Source organism: Euprymna scolopes, chromosome 19 (genome assembly GCF_053919585.1).
Source record: "Euprymna scolopes isolate OS-2025 chromosome 19, ASM5391958v1, whole genome shotgun sequence".
NCBI lineage: Eukaryota > Metazoa > Mollusca > Cephalopoda > Sepiida > Sepiolidae > Euprymna > Euprymna scolopes.
The window spans coordinates 97440913-97461470 of record NC_136500.1 but is presented as its reverse complement, the minus strand read 5'-3'; positions in this window follow the sequence as shown (position 1 = coordinate 97461470).

Genomic DNA, 20558 nt, shown 5'->3' with positions numbered 1-20558 from the left:
TACGTATTAATGTGTGTGTGTGTGTGTGTGTGTGTGTGTGTGTGTGTGTGTGTGTGTGTGTGTGTGTGTGTGTGTGGCTGTGTCTGTGTATGTGTGTGTTGTATGTGTGTTGTATGTGTGTTGCATGTGTGTGTGGGTGGATGTAGATCAAAAGGCACCGGTCAGTACTTAGTTGACCATCGCTAAGGTTCTTAACTTACAGACTCTAAGACAAGAAAACTAAATTCTTAAGTACCTTATGCCATAAAAACCAAGAGTTAGGTTGGAGGGGGAAGGGGAATAGAAAAAAGATGTTTATTATCTTCAAAGACCTCACTCATCCTTTTACCGTTTTTTATGACTTCCACCCAGGTTGCATGCTAACTTGATAAACGAAATAGGAAAATGTATTTGGTGGAAATATCACTTTCGACGGTAATTCTTGGCCTGAAGACGTAATCCCCCAACGTGGGTGATTACAGAAACATGTATGCACATATGTAGCCATTAATGTTTGTATAAATAAAATTAATATACCTGCTCTGTTCACTCATTGAGCACTATTTTTGGTAGACACATGTTGTTTCATTGGATGTACTTCTAGGAAACTAAACTCTACTGGCTATATATATATATATATATATATATATATATATATATATATATATATATATATATATATATCTTCATGTGCTGTCCTTCGTGTCCGAAGACGACTTTCTGTGAGCCATCATTCTCCACTTGTCACGGTCGCGACTGAGGTTCTTCCAGCTTCTAGTAGGGATCAACCTGTCCTTTAGATTTCGTTTGACGGTGTCACGAAACCTGAGCTTAGGTCTGCCTATGCCTCGTATCCCATCCTCCAGTTGTGAAAACAGTATCTGTTTTGGTAGTCGGGAGTTCTCCATTCTGTTTATGTGCCCGGGCCATCTCAGGTTTTTTTCCGGATGAGCAAGTCATACATGCTTGGGAGGTTGGCTTGTGATAGGATCTGCCTGTTGCTGACAAAGCCATACCACTTGACATTTAAAATCTGCCGGAGGTGTCTCATCATATAGGTTTTGAGCTTGCGGGCTACCAGTTTGTATACTCGCCAAGTTTCTGCACCGTATAAGAGTGACGAGAGGACGATGGCGCGGTACACCAAGCATTTAGTTCTGAAAGTCAGGTCTTTATTTTGCCAAACCTTCTGTTTGAGTTTTCCATAAGATATGGAGGCGTTAGCCATTCTTGTAGAAATCTCCTTGTCCATTTTGTTGTTCATGCTCATGGTTCCTAGGTATTTGAATTTACTGACATTGTAAAGCTCCTGTTCTTGAATCTTAATTGGCTGGTTTGTTGCTGGTGATCCAGGGGATTGTTGGTACATCATTTCGGTTTTCTTGATGTTAATCTTTAATCCGAAGGTCTTGGCTGATCATGCGAAGCGAGTTATTATGCCCTGAGCATCCTCGTGACTATGCGCTACAAATACGGTGTTATCAGCAAATATGAGCTCCTGTGCGAGTATCTTTGTTGTTCTATTTGCGGATTTGTATGCATTGACATTGAAAAGGTCTGCTTCCGGGCTAGATCGTATAAAAACACACTTATCACAATTTCTAAAGGCATGCCAAAGCACAACTGACAGGTAGAGTGAGAAGAGGGTTTATGAGAGAGGTCGCAGCCCTGTTTGACACCATTCTGCACGCCGAACGAATCGGAGAGCTCGCCCTTCAGCTTAACTGTGGCTTTCAGGCTGGTAAAGTGTGCAGGAAAGCCAAGCTTCAGCAAGACTTCCCAAAAAGTGCTTCGATCCACCGTGTCGAAAGCCTTCGTAAAATCCACAAAGATCATGTACAGCTCCATATTTTGCTCCACACACTTCTGGATCTATTTGAAGATTATATCCGCTGTGCCTCTGTTTGCACGGAATCCACATTGTGCTCAGATAGAAAAGTTTCAGCGTGCGCTGTAAATCTGTTCAGGAGAACACAAGCGAATACTTTCCCAGGGACTGAGAGTAGTGATATACCCCTGTAGTTACCGCACAGCCTGCGATCTCCCTTTTTGAATATGGTCACTAGCTGTGCGTCTTTCCAATCATGAGGGACAATTGCAGTGGTCCAGGCACTCTGTTTGATTCTGCAGAGAGTGCTAAGTAGTTTTTGTCCTCCTCGCTTGATGATCTCAGGGTATATGCAGTCAGACCCAGCTGATTTGCCATCCTGTAACGTCAGCACTGCTTTGCAGATTTCATCTGAGTCACGCATCTGTCCATCCAGTGCTGTGTCGGGAACTGCTCCAGGTTTATTATTGCTCGTTCGTCAATGTCTGGCGTCTCGTTAAGCAATGTTTTGAAATTCTCAGTCCATCGTTTTAGAAGCTCGTATTTGTCTGTGAGGAGAGTGGAATTGTCACTTACAAGTAGTTGATCGGGATGGCTCACATTTGGGCGCCAGACTGCTTTCATACTCCCATAGAAACCCTTCATGTCATTGGTGTCAGCCAGAATATGTAGTTCATCAGTCTTAGCCATCCACCAACTGTTCTTAAGTTCCCTACATCTTCTCTGGAGCTTGCTGTTTGCCTTAGCGTACTTTGCTTTGATGGATCTAGTGCTCCTGAACAACATTGAACTTCTTGCAGCGTTTCTCTTGTTGATGAGTTGCTTGATTTCTTCGCATTTCTCATTGAACCAGTCCTCGTGGCGTTTCCCGACTAGCCCGCGGCACTCTTTGGATGTTTCATAAACAGTTTCTTTGAAAGACAGCCAAAGTTTACATCTCCGGTTGGTTCAGCAAATCTCTCATTGAGAGCATTCACCAGCTCTTCTCTTACATTTTGACGTTTCAAGCCGTTGACATCCAGCTTCTTGGGGAGGGGGGGTCTTTATCTTTATTTTGCGTCTCAGTTTGAATCTCGCTTGTGTCCAGATCATAATATGGTCAGTGTTGCAGTTTGCTCCCCTCATTGCTCTCGTGTCCAGGATATCTGGGAAGTCACGTTGATGAGTGATGACGAAGTCAATGAGTTGCTAATGTTTACTTCTAGGGTGTATCCAGGAGTTCCTGTGAACAGGCTTGAGTTTAAAGAAGGTGTGTGTGACGCAAAGCTGATGCTCAGTGCAAAGTGAAAGGAGGAGCTTCCCATTTGAGTTAACTTTCCCGCATCCATACTTCCCTAGTGCTCTGGGCCAGGTGATATAATCCTGTCCTACCCTGGCGTTAAAATTTCCCATGAGTATGATCTTATCCGGTTTTGGTACGGATGCAAGTGTACTATCTAACTGATAGTAGAATATATCAATAGTTTCTCGAGAGTTTGTCATAGTCGGAGTATATATAGCTATCAGGGTACACCAACGGTCTTCTGATAAAGGTAGCCTGAGTGTCATCAGCCTGTCATTTATCGTATGGGGCACTTTTATCAGTTTCGTCACTAGTTCGTTTTTGATGGCTAGTCCGACACCGGACTCGCTTCTCTCACTAGAGGCCTTGCCACTCCAGTAAATGGTGTAGCCGGATTCTCTAATGGAATCGTTCTCTTTAGATCTGACTTCACTCATGACAGCAATATCGATGTCATATTTTTCTAATTCGCACGATATAATCGCACTTCTTCTTTCTGGTCTTGCCGAATCAGACCTGTCAAGCATCGCTCGTATGTTCCACGATGCAAACTTGAAGTTGGGTGTATTGCGGGCCTTATTATCCTGGGCGACGCCTTGCCAGTATGAGTTCTTTTTTCTGCTTTCGTTTCATGGTTTGTAAGGAATTTGCTGACAAGATAGTTTAAGGATGAAGTGCGTTTTGTCAGTTGCCATTTCACCCCTCTCCTCCAATGGTGTAAGCCAGATTGGCAAGGATTACCCCATATATAACGAGTCGGCCGCTTATTGGTCGCAGTGACTAGCCAAAATGAGTGTTATCAACTTTCTCAAACTGCCTTAACTGAGCGTCACAGTTTTTGGTTTTTCTGTCTGGGTTGAGCTTCCCATAGATGCCTGCACTGTTAGCCTGAACTTCAGTTTCCAGTGGCGTCCGCCTGGAGGCCAGCACAGAGTCTTGACCGACAGCTAATCTTCCGTACATCTGTCAAGCCCTTGGGTGATCGGTTCCGCAGTCGTGGTGTATGACAGACCAAGAGATGCACTGGATCGCATTATGGAACCGATCGCGCACACACACAGACTCGTATATACACACACGCATATATATATGCGTATACAAGCAAGCACCTATATTCATAAACACACAGAAAAGCACACCCGTATCCATGCACCAACAACACCAATCTTCCGTACATCTGTCAAGCCCTTGGGTGATCGGTTCCGCAGTCGTGGTGTATGACAGACCAAGAGATGCACTGGATCGCATTATGGAACCGATCGCGCACACACACAGACTCGTATATACACACACGCATATATATATATGCGTATACAAGCAAGCACCTATATTCATAAACACACAGAAAAGCACACCCGTATCCATGCACCAACCAGAATACGCCTATGTACAAATATATACATAAACACATATACACATCTTAAAAGCCTCCATGAACCCGCAAGGATGCACAGATGCACCCGTATATTTACAAACACCCACCCAACAACATATACATCCACAGATCCAGGGAAACTTCCTATTATAAACATTTAGATATAAACAATCACACCACCCATGCGCCCGGTGCTTATAGACACACACACACACACACACACACACACACACACACACATACACACACGCACATATATATGCATGCTGCTAATTGGCCGCTGACCCCCCCCCCCCAAAAAAAAGGAGGGTTCGTACGCCCTTTGAAAGGTCTTGTTTTTAATCCTTCTGGGAGACTAGCCACCCTCCTCACCAGACAGGCTGGTGGGGGAACCGGTTTAGTCGCCGGTAAGCCGACCATGCGACAGGTAGTACTAGGTTACATGGTACCAGTAGCATATGACATGACCTGACAAAGTTAAATACATATATATGCATATATATATATTATATACATATATATATATATATAAATATGAATGAAATTGTTTATATATATATATGTGTGTGTGTGTGTGTGTGTGTGTGTGTGTGTGTGTGTGTGTGTGTGTGTGTGTGTGTGTGTGTGTGTGTGTGTTTTAAACAAATGGAACTTCGGTGTTAGGACAATGTTTTGTCATTGTAATTTCACATACCTATCTTAGCATTAGTCAAATAGCATAGTAACTGTTAGAAGCGCCGACAGAGCTGTAGAGTTGCAATCTGAGCTAGAGGTAGTTGCTATAATCTAGCCACACTGAAGGGTTCTGATATAGTGAAATAGTCTTTCTATATACGAGTAACCCCTTAACCAAGGCCTGAAATTCACTCGGGGATAAAAGTTCACGAGGATAAAGCTGGTCACTGAGACAACGACGTAGTTATCGTTAGTGGTGGAAAATGGGTAGAATTTGATTATTGCGGGAAATGGCTCAATTAGAACTTGTTTTCATTGGACTTGAACATCACCATTTTGTAGTAAGATAGAAAGCAGGTAAGCTTGACAGAGACCAACGGGCGAGCAGTTGTAGGAAAGAAGTTTTTTCTTGGAGTTTGCATATTGATTTAGGTACAGAAAAAAGTGGGAAAAATGTTGATTTTGATTGTAGCTTAACTGAGTGCTTTTCGTGGGGGTTAGGCAGGAGGGACTATACATTGGAGTTCGGAAAATAACGATAGAGCAGAGGCAGGCTTACAATGTCTTTTCTGCGGACAGAACAAATGGCATCACTTACTAGGTTTTGAAGCTGGTTTTGAACTCTGTCAAAGTGGGACCAGCTCCTCATATGCTCGTAGCAACAGTACTCCTTTTTAAAACGTATTTGAATCTTATCAAGATAAAGGATTGGATTGGAAGTGAGATACCTTCCGGTCCAGTACAATAACGCAACTATTTTTCCAGGAACCTTAGCAACAGATTTGAAGTAAGTCGTCCATATAAGATCAGAAGTAAAGGTCAGTCCTAAAGCATATCGAAGCAAAATGCTTCTTTGAGACTAAAGCAATCCATATCAATTAGAGTCAAGTGGTGATCAGAGCGTTATTGGCAGAAGGATAAAAGCTTGATTCTGGATGTGTTAAAATTAATTAGCCACCAAGAAAAGAGTTAAACCCATAATTGATCCTTAAGGCACGCCAGCGTCGATATTTTGAGCTTCCAACTTCTACCACTCGACGATTATTTGTATAAACTTATCAGAAAGAAAAGAATTTGATTATTGAGAAAACATTTCCAGATATTCCATAGTTGGAAATCCTGTGAAGTAGACCTTTATGCTAAACGTTATCAAACATATTGATCTAGAAATAGAACATCCTGTCAATAGATTCAATCATCCTATGTGGAATTACAGTCAATATATCAGCTATTGATCTCACGGAAATCACATTGCTTGTCATTGAGTAGGGTTTTTTTTTATTTTGCTGAGGTGGTAGACAAGTTGACTATCACGGATTCAAGGAAATTACTCATGCTACTCAGAAGACTAATTTATATTTACTGAGCCGTATAAGACAAATCTACTGCATTTTTACATACTGGGCAGACTAATAACTAATGCCTTTTTGCACTCATGCGTATGTGCATGTGATGGAAATCTTATATTATGCTATCTTAATAATTACTTTTATTTGCAATTTTCTTCCGTTTTTGCTGTGGATTAGGGACTAAAACTGATAAATATATTTTTATGATTAAAACTCCCTATTTTAAGTGGAATTGTTTTATCTGTTTTACACTGGTTTCACTGGGTATATTCGCTTGGTAGTTTTTGAAATTACTTTTAATGGGGCTGGTTGCTCCTATGACTACTGGAATGTCGGAGATCTTCTTAAGATTCTAGTCTGTCTTCAAGTCATGTATAAGACCTTGATTTTAATTAAGTTAAAATATCTGATGAACTTGATTATTTACATGTTTGCATGCTAAGCTGTTTCTTCCAAACAACAATATTTTCTGTTGGTCACTCGCTTCGATTGTTACTTTCTCCTTTCTTTTCCATATAAGTTGGTCAGGTTTAACGGCTCCGTTTTCTTTTATTTTATTTATTTTTTTTTTGTGTAGCTGTGAGGGTTGCATAGTCATGATAAGATGACGAAGTTGATAATGTTAATTAATAACAAATCCCTGGTGTAAAAGCACCTTCTCTTATATCATGTGTTCATTATCGAGGTATGTCCCAGATGAGAGATGATGCAGTCTGTAATCAGGCCAGTAAAGAGCTTGTAGGTCGATATAAGACAACAGACTCTGTTCATCAGCACATTGTGTCTCCATAGTGTTGGATATGTGGGGTTGTACCTTCTTGTACTATGCTCGTGTGGTCTCCTTATTCCTCGTTTAGTAAAGCAGCCAAAATTGTACCAATAAGGTTCGGTGTGTTTCATCAGCCAGAAATTGGGGTTGTTGTTTATGCAAATTTTGTAATTCTAGAAACGATCTTTTCTCTTAGTCATTCCTGGCGATGTTTCTCATTCTGGCATTTCAAACGTGCTTAATTATTTTGAGCTTTATCGAAAACCAAGGGTGCATCTGAATTACATACTCCTTCATTCTAAAACAGTGATCTCCAAGTTTTCTAGCTCCTGTTTTCCAAGTTTCCTTATTTCAGTTAATGTTTCACAAGATTGCTGTGGAATAGTTTCTATTTTTAACTGTTTATTCACGACCATCCGTCTTTATTATTTATTGTATTCTTTGGAGAAGTCCTGGTATCTTGTTATGTAGCTCTTTTGCAAGGTTTTTTGCAATCCCTCTATATTTGCCTTACATTTTAACTTACCTTGTAAATGCTATTCTTTAGTGATTCCTGCACTTCAGGGATAGCTAGAACTTTTTTTTTATCTTCGACTAATTTAATGTATCTTGCTTTTTTGCAGTTTCAGTTTTTGATGTGGGATTATTCTTACTGCATTGTTTTTAAGCTTCAGTTTTTAATGTGATATGTGTTCTTGGTGCATTGATTTTTGGTACATTGGTTTTGAAAGTGAGGGAGTTTCACTCAGTTTTTTTTTAATGTTCAAAAAGTAGTTTAAATAAAAAAGGTTCTAAATAATAGTTATATGATTAAATAAATGAATTAAAAAATAAATTATATTCTACTGATATAAGATGTGGAGCATACAGACAATTATATGTATCTTTGATTTAAGCTGAATAAATTGAAGTTAAAATAGTAAAACGTCATTATCCTATATTACCATACTTATGCTTAATAAATGTGGCTTTAATTAGGATTTTTCTAGCTATTTTAATTAAACAACATATCTGCTAAATATTGCTTGGTTTTGAGATTGCGTTCTATTTAAAAATCTATTTTTGTTCTAATTAATTTTGATTTGCAATTAACTCACTGAGGGATTCTGAAGTTTATGTCTATCGTCAATTCCGTATTTCATTGTCAATTCTGTGTGAGATTTCGCTTTTTTTGTAGTTTGTCTATTTAGCTGCTTTTCTCCTTCTGCTCACTTAACAGTCGATTGTAAGAAAGTTTCCGGTGAAATCGATTTGATCTAGAAAACATATTAAAAGGGAAGTAACTTTTGGCATTGGTTATCGTCCTTAAAGTTTGTGATGGTGAGTTAATATCACTTGCATTTTTCAGACAACCGATATTTTGGATTGGCTGTGGAGTACAGCTCTTTAAATAATATGTTTAAACTAATAAATAATTCTTCCTACGTTGTAAAGTTGGCACACAAATAGAGAGTTTAGATTCAACCGTATTCTTATCGGAGTCCATCCAGCTCCGGTCATATTTCAGTAAACAATGCGCTAATTCGATATAAATGGTAAAAAATGTGATTTTTTTCGAACAAAAGTTGGATATCTAGGATTATATATGACAAAATAATAATACCAGACACAGCAAATATTTTACTCACTAAAGAATTTCGATAGAAGCAAATGTCAAAACTTTACACTCTTTTCTTTGCATGGTCAGGCAAAACTAGCATTTTTCGCCAGAACTTTATTAGGTTTGTGCACGTGTCCACAGTCTTAAAAAACAGTAGTATTATGTAAATGGTCCACTAAGTGCATGTTTGCTTTAAAAACGAAAATATTCACATTGCAAAATTTTTTATTAAAATTTGATTTGATGCCATCAATGTATTAGTTAGATAAGTCTTTAAAACCTAGCTATGTCCACCAACAAAACATGAACTAAAAAGCAATCCAATCCGTAACGATTCCAAATGTTACTTAGCATCAAAAAATCTAAGAAAAGCACAACTTTGTTTCCTGGGTCTATTTCGGATTCACCTTTTTCCAGTGACTTTGCTTAATCCGTTGATGAAAAACGTTTTCTACTGCTAGTATATGATTATAGTAATAGACATGATTTTTTCCAGTGGTTCGCATTATCCTGCGCGAAACTATTGGTAAATTAAAACGTATTTTCAGCTAATTAAGAGACCTAGAGATCGTTGTTGTGGAGAATTCTATTGCACTCACTTCATAAATATTTTCAGATTTCTGTAAATAGAATAAGAATCACATCTACACATCAACATTTAATCCTCAATCTAACATCCAGTTCGAGCGTTTTGGGTATATATTTAAGAAAATGATCTGTGCAAACATTTAAGAAAATGTTTTGTGCATACATTTAAGAAAATTATCTGTGCCAACATTTAAGAAAATGTTTTGTGCATACATTTAAGAAAATGATCTGTGCCAACATTTAAGAAAATGTTTTGTGCATACATTTAAGAAAATGATCTGTGCAAACATTTAAGAAAATGTTTTGTGCATACATTTAAGAAAATTATCTGTGCCAACATTTAAGAAAATGTTTTGTGCATACATTTAAGAAAATGATCTGTGCAAACATTTAAGAAAATGCTTTGTGCATACATTTAAGAAAATTATCCGTGCAAACATTTAAGAAAATGTTTTGTGCATACATTTAAGAAAATGATCTGTGCCAACATTTAAGAAAATGTTTTGTGCATACATTTAAGAAAATTATCCGTGCAAACATTTAAGAAAATGTTTTGTGCATACATTTAAGAAAATGATTTGTACATACATTCAAGAAAATTATTTTTTGCAAACATTTAAGAAACATTTTTCTGAAAACATTTAAGAAAATGTTTTCTGCAAACATTTAAGAAAATGTTCTCTGCATACATTTTAGAAAATTATCTGTGCAGACATTAAAGAAAATTATCTGTGCAAACATTTAAGAAAATGTTTTGTGCATACATTAAAAAAAATTATCTGTGCAAACATTTACGAAAATGTTTTGTGCATACATTAAAGAAAATGATTTATGCATACATTCAAGAAAATTATTTTTTGCAAACATTTAAGAAAATGTTTTGTGCAAATTATTTTAAAACAAAAACAGAAGCAAAATTGTCCATCATCCAGATAGGTTTACAGCAACTCAAATGTTCGTAACAATATTTCATCGGCTGAAGCGAGAATTCGTGTACCAATGGATGCGTTTTAAGGTCCTTAGATGCCGGAAAGACATCTACTTTAATAGTTATTTTCCCGGACAACTAGACTTTGGAATTACCTCCCTCTCTTTTGCTTCCCTAAATGTACTAAACTATAGAAATTGAAATGTAATGTAAACAAACATCTTGCTTTTCAACTCGCTTGGTCTTTTGTAAGACACGATTCCAAATAATAGCCCCTTTCGTACCAAGTAGCAATAGCCATTGTTTGAGGTGAAACTGTGTAAAAAAAGTGTGTAAAAAAGTGTGTAAAAAAGTGTGTAAACAGAGTAAATTTAGAGAGCAGAAATGAATTCGTCGTTTTCATATTCAATTAGATTTGCAAAAATTATTTTCTCTTGTTTCAAACAATCTAACCTAGACTAAATGGTTCAAGTGGGGCTTGGATAAAAGTGCTTATATAGAACAAACTGGATTCGAACTTGGTACACCCAGGTTTTCGGCGCGTGTCATTAATTACTTAGCCACTAGTAACATTTAATTATTTAATTTTTCTCCATAATATAGTCTTTATCAATTGATACAATGCAGAATATTTGACACTTTTTTGCTTAATTCAAATTTTTACATTTAATAATGATGATTATTTTCAAACAAATTTGGATATTTTATCTATTAACTTTTGTGAAATTTAAAAATTAAAACCGTATGCAAGCGTATTCATTTTTAACGCATTGGTCAGAAATCGGGTTTTATGAAAATAAAAATGGTTAGCTCTATCCGGGAGTGTAATCTGCGTAGAAAAATAGTTTGAGCAATAAATAGTTTGAGCAATGAATAGATAGAAATATTCGGTTTAGAATAAGGAATATGCGACAAATATCACACGTTACGCACACACAAATATATATATATATATATATATATATATATATATATATATATATATATATATATATATATATTACATCGTTAGTAATGGAGACTTGATAAAGTGACTTACTTAAAGGGGCGGGAAGGAATTTGTTTATGTTGGACTTGAAGACGTCCAAGTTGTAGTCAGGTGAGAAACAGGCAAACGGAAAAGAGTTCCACAGGCGTGCACTTCTAAGAAAGAAGCTTTATTCGTGAAATCTACGTTTTGATTTAGGAACAGATAAATAATGGGGGAAATTATTGACAGTGGTTTCAGCACGACGGGTGTTTTTCGTGAAAGATTGGCAAGGGGGACCAGGGATTGGAGCTTTCCATGGAAATAACGATAAAACTAAGACAGGATCGCAACGTCTCTTCTGTGGAGGATAGGTTGCAAGGAAGAGAAAAGAGCGTCTCCTACTAAGCTACGAAGTCTATTTTGTACTCTGTCAAGGAAGGATAGGCTGTTTTTAGCAGCTCCTGCCCAGATGTGGCAGCAGTACTCCATCCTTAGACGTACTTGGCTTTTATATAAATAGGGAATTGCATCAGCAGTGAGATATCTTCTGGAGCGGTAGAAGGATCCTACCATTTTTCCAGCGACTTTGGCAACAGACTTGATGTATGTGTTCCATTTCAGGTCAAGAGTAAAGGTCAATCCCAGAAACTTACCAAAACATGTAGCCTCCCCTAGACGAGAGCCATATATTTTAATTGATGCCAGATGTATATACTAGAAAAAAGAGTTTGAGTTAAATGGTGTGAATGGGTAAAAGTAAGTTAGTGAAACCAGTTCAATTTTAAAAACACAATCAAAAATTAGTTTTGGGTTCAGAAAGTTGATAAGTAACAAATATGGATAAAATCGTTGCTAAATTAGAGCAGATTACAGAGGTTTTATGAAGACTTTGAAAGACGTAATTAGCGACGTATTAAAAACGTGACAATTTGAAAACGCTGAAATAATATTTAGAAGAGTTAGCAAAGTTCATCCGTGTCCATATGAAAAATGTTTTTCCCGAATTTACGCGGCGATAATAAAGTCCACAAGTGGGTAGTATTTTACAACAAAAATATTTTGTTATTAAATATTTATGTAAAACATGTATTTAATAACTAAAAATACTAATTTTCTAATTTAAACAATCGCATTATTGAAAACACTTTTTTACTTAATTATTTATGTAAAAAGTATTTCTTTCTTAAAAAATATATTTTTATTATAAAGCACGTCTGTACAAAAACGCTTTTTATTTAATTATATATGTAAATAGGTATTTCTTTATTAAAAATATATTTTCATTATAAAGCATATCTATACAAAAACATATTTCTTTCTAACTCTGTTGTTTGCATCTTTCTTAATGACTTTTTCCTTAGGGTCACTACACATAGTTTTCTTATTAATCGAAGTGATGACATATTTATAGGATTTATAGCATAGTTTAGTCATTAATATAAGTGATAGTATTGTTTTATTATTAATAAAATTAATAGCATGATTTATTATAAATAGAAATGATAGCATTCTCTGATTATTAAAAAGTGTAAACATAGTTTTATTATTCAGAGAAATGATAGCACTTTCCCTTATTATAACAATAGAGTAGAATAAATCTCGCAATTACTTTTCTGTGGACAAAATCGCATTAGCTTTTTAGAGGGCATTGCTTTTAATGTGGAGGACCGTCGATAGATTCTGATTTTATATTAAATTACTATCTACACTGCGTATCAAATTATTAACAAGTTTACATTTTTTAAATATTTAAGGAACGAGTAAATAAAAATCCATGAAACTTTGAGAAAGTGCTTACAATACTATTCAACTACTCCAGTCAGAAAATAAAAGTAGTTAAAACAGTATTAGAGAAAATATGGCAGAAGATAGGAATATCTGTTGATTTCAGTGTGTCAAGTTATCAACAAGGTTGATAAAAACACAATATACCCATAACTTGTTTATTGAAATAATTTTCAAATATTAAATGAACTAGGAAAAATCCTTAGAGCACAATAACTACAAACAATTTCTACGTTAACATAATTAGTAGGGGATATGCGATTCTTTTTTATGAATGACTTGTAAAAGAGGTTGATCCACAGAATTAGTCAAATTTGTGTTTTCGTCAACAGTTATTCCACGCGATACCTCTTAGAGAACATCCCACAACTCACAGTACCTCTTGGAGAACATTCCACAACTCATCTTTGCTCTTAAATTGGCGTTCACTTGACGTCGCTTCATAATACTCCAAAGGTACTCAATTGGGTTCAAATCTGGTGAATTCGCAGGCCACTCTCTCATCCGTAGTCCAGAGAACCCCAGTTGTTGGAAACACTCTTTGCTTTTGTTTGCTGCATGCGAGGGAGCATTATCCTGCATAAAAATAATGGTTCTTCTGAATGTCAACTTTTGCTTCTTCAGCCATGGTTCAAAATGCTCATTCAGAAAAGCTATGTAAGCATTTGACGTCACCTTTACGCCTTCTGGGACTCTCCATGGGCCAACTAAAGCATCTCCGATAAACACCAGCCCTAAACATTAGCCACCACCACCTTGTTGGCGCCTTAAGCGCTGGTAACGATATCGTCCATTTTGGACCCATACCTTGCTCCCGCCATAAAGAGTGGCACGCACTTCATCCGTAAACATAACTTTGGAAAAATCCGTTTTCATGTTGTCCTCTGCCTATTTCAATCGGTGCTGTATGATGTTCCTTTACTGAAGGTTTTGTCACAGGCTTAACAGACTGTGCCACTTCTTTCAGAAGGCGACATCGAGTACTTTTTGAGACATTCTTCAATCCGGCTAGGTCAAAGACTTCTTGACTTTTTTTTTTATTACATTTTCACTCCAAACAAGGCACATTCCACTTTGGTGTAGGGGGCTACTATTAGGGGCAACAGGTAGTGAGGTACTATGTAGGGATTTGGGCAGCAAGATGTCGGTTCACGTTGCACTTGAACTTCTGCACGTCAATACAGTTGAGGAAGCAGGGACCTGGAATGAAATTCCAAAGTCTAGCGCTTCTGAGGAAAAAACTACTGGAGTAGAAATATCTTTTACATCTAGGGATCTCTACAGTGTGGGATAGGATTTTGCAGCCTGTCGGGTCTGTCGAGGGTGTTCACGTCGTGGGCGCACAAGTGATTGCAGTTCGTTAGAGCATTCGCCATTAAAATACTTGTAGAACAGGCAGAGGGGTGCAACGTTTCGTCGATGGCACAGAGGCTGAAGCTTAGATGCCAGTTCAGGGCCTATCAGATTTGCGACTCTCTTTTGAACCTTGTCAAGGAGCGAGAGACTAGTAGCCGATGCACCAGCCCAAATATGACAGCAATACTCCATACACGGGAGAATGGTTGTCTGGACAGGGTTCTAAAACACTTCACGTTTAATTTGGAGAAGAGAACGGCGTGAAAAAACTCTAGATTTACCCTCATCAACTCTCGTACGTACCTTTGTAGGATCCTTGACAAAGTTCCACATAGTTTGATGATACCATCCTATCATTTTCGATATTTCGAGGTAGTCTTACCTTTTGCTATCTGTTCTGTGATAGTACGCTTTTCAGAACAAATCAAACCACCTTTACGACCATTTTATTGACGACACAAACTGCCTTGTTAATAATTTGACGCACCTAAAATACCGTGGATTTAGCAAATACGATGGCATGTCCTATAAATTGCGCAGAACAGTACGACAATTTCACAGTACGCGCAGCTCAACATTGCCAATGTTTCCAAAGCTTTTGATACGAAACTACGGGTAAGTTTCTGAAAGTGATAAAAAATATTATCTCGTTTATAATTTGACACGCAGTGTATATCTCAAAGTTTTATTATAAATATAAATGAGAACATTTATTATGAATAGAAGTGAGAGCATTTATTATTAAACGAAGTGAGAGCATTTATTATTATCAGAGGTGATAGCATTTATTATCAATAGAAGTGATAGCATTTATTATCATTAGAAGTGATAGCACTTTTTATTATTAGACGTGAGAGCATTTATTGTAAATAGAAGTAGGAGCATTTATTATTATTAGAAGTGATAGCATTTATTGTTAATAGAAGTGATAGCATTTATTATCAATAGAAGTGATAGCATTTGTTATTATTAGAAGTGAGAGCATTTATTGTTAATAGAAGGGGGAGCATTTATTATTATTAGAAGTGATAGCATTTATTATTAATAGAAGTGATAGCATTTATTATTATTAGAAGTGATAGCATTTATTATTAATAGAAGTGATAGCATTTATTATTATTAGAAGTGATAGCATTTATTATTAATAGAAGTGATAGCATTTATTATTAATAGAAGTTATAGCACTTCTTATTAATTAAAATATAGCATTATTATTAACAAAAGAATAGTTATTATAAATAGAAGGGGGAAATTTATTATTAATAGAAGTGAGAGTAATTCTTAATACTAGAAAGAATAGCATTTATTTTTAATAGAAGTTGTAGCATTTATTATTACTAGAAGTGAGAGCATTTATTATTAATAAAAGTGATATCATTTATTATTAAAGAAAGTGATAGAATTTATTATTAATTGAAGTAATAGCATTTATTATTAATAGAAGTGAGAAAATTTATTATTAATAGAAGTGAGTGCAGTTATTATTAACAGAAATGATAGCACTTATTATCAAAAGAAGTGAGATTAATTATTTTTAATAGAAGTGATAGCATTTATTATTAATAGAAGTGAGAGTATTTATTTTAATAGAAGTGATAGCATTTATTATTAATAGAACTGAGAGCAGTTATTATTAATAGAAGTGATAGCATTTATCAAAAATAGAATGATAGCACTTATTAATAGAAGTGATAGTATTTATTATGAATCGAACTGAGAGCAGTTATTATTAATAGAAGTGAGAGCATTGATTATTGATAGAAGTGATAGCATTTATTGTTAATAGAAGTGCGAGTTTTTATTATTAATGGAAGTGAGAGCAGTTATTATTAATAGAAGTTATAGCATTTATTATTAATAGAAGTGATAGTATTTATCATTAATAGAATGAGCGCATTTATTATTAATAGATGTGAGAGCATATGACTTTTTCTTTTGGCATATAAAAAGTTCTTTTTGTCACAATATCTTTTTTTCCTTAGTTGATGTGCCGAACTGAGAATTGTCGGTTCCTGAAAATCTATGGTTCATACTCTTATAGAGTTCAGTGTAACATTCAGAGCTTCTTTTTTTATTATTTAAAACATTTAGTCGCCCGCTTCTACTGTAATAATTCTCTGAATGGCTAGTTTTGGAATACTATCTGCTCGTACGGATGTTTCATCGCAAGGTTTATGTTGCTGACATAGGGTCTTTAAAAGCCACGTTGTTAGTTTGAATACAATTGATTGTGCGACACTAGGGTGGCTTAAACTTGACATTTCATCATTACTGTCATTTTTATTATTTATAAATATGCTATCAGTTCTATTATTAATGGAACTATGTTATCACCTTTATTGATGAATAAAAAATCTAATATCACTTCTATTAATGATAATGCTATACTATCACGTCAATTAATACCGTTTTACCACCACAGGAAGTATTTTTTGCTGAGATGTGTGTAGTGCAAAATTGTCTCTCAAAAATTTACAGTGAAGCTATGAGGTTTTCTCCGTGTCCCTAAGGAAACTCAAAATTACCTGAGGAGGAACAATCTTAGAAAACGCCCCACACCTAACTTACCTCGGCGTGACAGTCAATAGGACACTGTTATAACTAGGGCTATGACAACTGCATATTCTTTTCATTGTTTTGACTCGAGTGTGTATCCGTTGATATCTTATATGCTTTTATATAGTGATATCTTGTATGCTTTTATAGAGTGATGTGGTTCTCGATTGATTAACTATATCTAACTATTTCGGATATATACTCGAGAGTCAAAACAATAAAAAGAACATTCTAGTTATAACCCACGCCGAAGAGCTCCTCTAGAAGCTATCGACGCGCAACAATCTGCTCGTGACTCCAACTAACAGTTCTTGGGGAGTCGAAGGACAAATGCTACGCCTCTCAGATTTGGCGCTGTGTTATTCGATTGCAGAATACTGCACAGCGGCATGAGTTCATTCTGCTCTTGCTAGAAAGGTCGACGTGGAGCTCGCAAAGGCATTTAGAACGATTACTGACAAAATAAAATCGATCAACCTGCCATCTGTCTACAGGATGTCCAGAATCGGCCCGCTATAGATGCGTCGTTGGGCGATAGCGAATTACAGAGCAACAAAATTTACTCTCGGCTATTTAGACACCAAAAGGTGCCGCAGCACCAAGATGGCAGCCATTCATTTACAATTAGGGCCACATAGGGGGGTCAGCGTTGATGATGGAAAAAGATACGCTTGGTTTTAGATACATTAAAATTAATATATCACTTTTTCCTTATTGCACCACGTGCTCCAAATTAGAAAAGAGAGAATAAGTGAGATCTTGGACATTGCTAGCCTTTGAAATGTTGCCATAGATGGTAGTATCGTCTGCATAAATTTCTACGTATGATTTAAGAATATGATTTAGGAAATCATTGATGAAAATCAGAAGGAGAGTTGGGTTCAGGGTATAACTTTAGGGAACATTTATGTCATACCCTATCAAAAGCTATTTCAAGAGCGATTGCTCTAGAAACGAAGATCCTGTCCAAAGATTCACTAATCTTACACTTAGCACATCAGCAAAGCGAAGACCATATCACATGTCACTGAGTTATTTTTGCTGAAGTGTGTTTCCACTTCTCTATTTATCACAGATTCCAGCGACTTACTGATGACTGATTGGTCTGTACTAAGAGGCAGATGACCTATCTCTAGAATTTTTAAATACGTGGTAGACTGATGAAGGTTTTCCAGGTGTTGGGAAGAATTTATTCTTAAATCAATGCTTGGTAAGTATGGGATCTAGTTCCGGTTGAAGCTTTTTAAGTAATATTGTCGGAATACTGTCAGGGCTAAGATTGGCTAAATTACGCATATATATTTGTCCGTCGCATAACGTGCTTCAGACACGAAATTACCACTGGTCAATTCATGATGGTTGGGATAGAGGACACGCCTCTGTTTAGGATCATGTTTGTAATTCGCCAAAACTTGTGGGATCCGAGCCGCTGCTCAGCTATTATAGATTTGATAGATTGAGCATACGAGTCTCTCGCGTTCTTTACTACATTTTGCTGTGGCTACTAGCGAGTTAAGTTTCAGAACATATATTTTGATGGAAGCAATAGAATTAGTAGTTTCGGGGTGCAATAACAGCGACACATTCTGGGGTGAACCACGGCTGGCTGTTAAGTTTATCTTTAGTATTTTTGGAGGGTATAAAGTGGTCTATCCCGATAATTACCCAGTCGGTAAAGTCAGACACGATAGAGGACACGTTCTTCTTAACATGGAATGCAAACGTATATCTGACACAAACTCTGTGTATCGCTTTATTGCAGGTTAATATATTTTTTAATTTTGAAATTGCTATTAAACGCAGAGAAATGAAATTTGGTACATTGGAAGAGCATAACAAAGTGCCTGATATCCCTAGATTTTGTGGAATTTGATCAAATATTTAAAATTTTTCAATTTTCTGATAATTTTCAGTGTGTATCACTTTATTGCAGGTCTCCCAAAATGCATAGAAAACGCCGATTAACAGCTAGTGAACAAGAACATGTTGTTGCAGGCTTTGTAGAGGGTTTATATCTTATAGATCGAGCCAATGAGCCTGGAAGGGATCGAGGAACAGTCTCTTTATTCGTTTAAAATCCAAACATCCAACCAAGAAAGGACAAAAACACAAGAAAGTCAGTCTCCGTCACCAGTGCTGCCGCCGCTCGTCATTAAGCAGACGAGCAGCAACAGTGCTGCTATATTTGATAAGGCCAGAATACTATCCTTGTCCAGAAAGACACGCTGCGATGGCTTAACCGAAATTACAAGAAGTGTTAACCTTTTTAAAACAAAACTTATAAGGGAATACGTTTGGTTTGGGCTCGGAAGTACATGAAAACCAGCTTTGAAAATGTTCTTTTCACCGATGAGGCCAGAGCAACCCTTGATAGACCAGATGGATGTGTTAAAGTTTGGAGTCCTCTTCGATTCCCTACCCCTCATCGATTCTGTCGTCAACAAGAAGGTGGGTGTATCATGTTTGGGGATGGTTATAGTCTTGAACTAATTGAACATATTTCGAGTGCCAAAATGATTTTTATGCACGACAATGCTCCATGCCACTCAGCCAAGGATACGACATACTACTTTAAGTCATCAGGCATTAGTGAAGAAAATTTGATGCCATGGCCACGTTGTTCTCCAGATATAACCCCAATTGAGCAGCTTTGGTCAATAAAAAAGATGAAAGTTTATAAAGGGGACGTTCAATTTTTGTCTAAGGATGAAATTTGGAGGAAGATTTTGGAAGTTTATTGCATCACATCATCTGAACTCCGCCGATTGATCATCAGTGATTTTGAAGCATGGGAGTTATGTTAATAAATAAATATTTCCTTAAACAAAATAATGTGAAATTCGTTCTTGTTTTTGGTTAATATTGTTACTGGATATGTTTTTATTTCATATAAATAGAAATATGAAGTTAAGATATTGTTTTATTATCGAAAATATACATTTTTAGACACTTGCACTAAAGTGATACACACTTACAATTACCAGAAAATAGAAAAATTAACATAACTTCCACGAAAATCAGGGAAATAAGGCACATTGTTATGCTCTTCCAGTGTACCAAATTTCACTTCTCTGCGTTTTAATAGCAATTTAAAAATTAAAAAAATATTGACCTGCAATAAAGCGATACACAGGGTTTAAATTTTCGGAAGCTATTCCAGTCAGTCATGGAGTATTAATATACTGTACGATGGAGATTTTGTTTTTATCTTAACTCAGAAAACTGAATGATCGGAAGATCTTAGTGGAGACAGAATTGGGGATACGCACAGTTCTAAGCAAGTTGTAAGAAAATAGTCTAGGAGACTTGCATAATGCCCGTCAGTGTTGGGCAAACAAATGGGTTCATTAATAATCTGTGTTAGGTCATAAGCAATGGAGAAATCATAACAGATCTTCTTGTCATCCGTCTTGTTTGTCTAGACTAGCCATTCGACATTGTGAACAATAAATCTCCACAGACGAGGGATGAACAGGCAGGATGTGGTCAATTTCCTCAGAGATACTCTCAGCGATGGT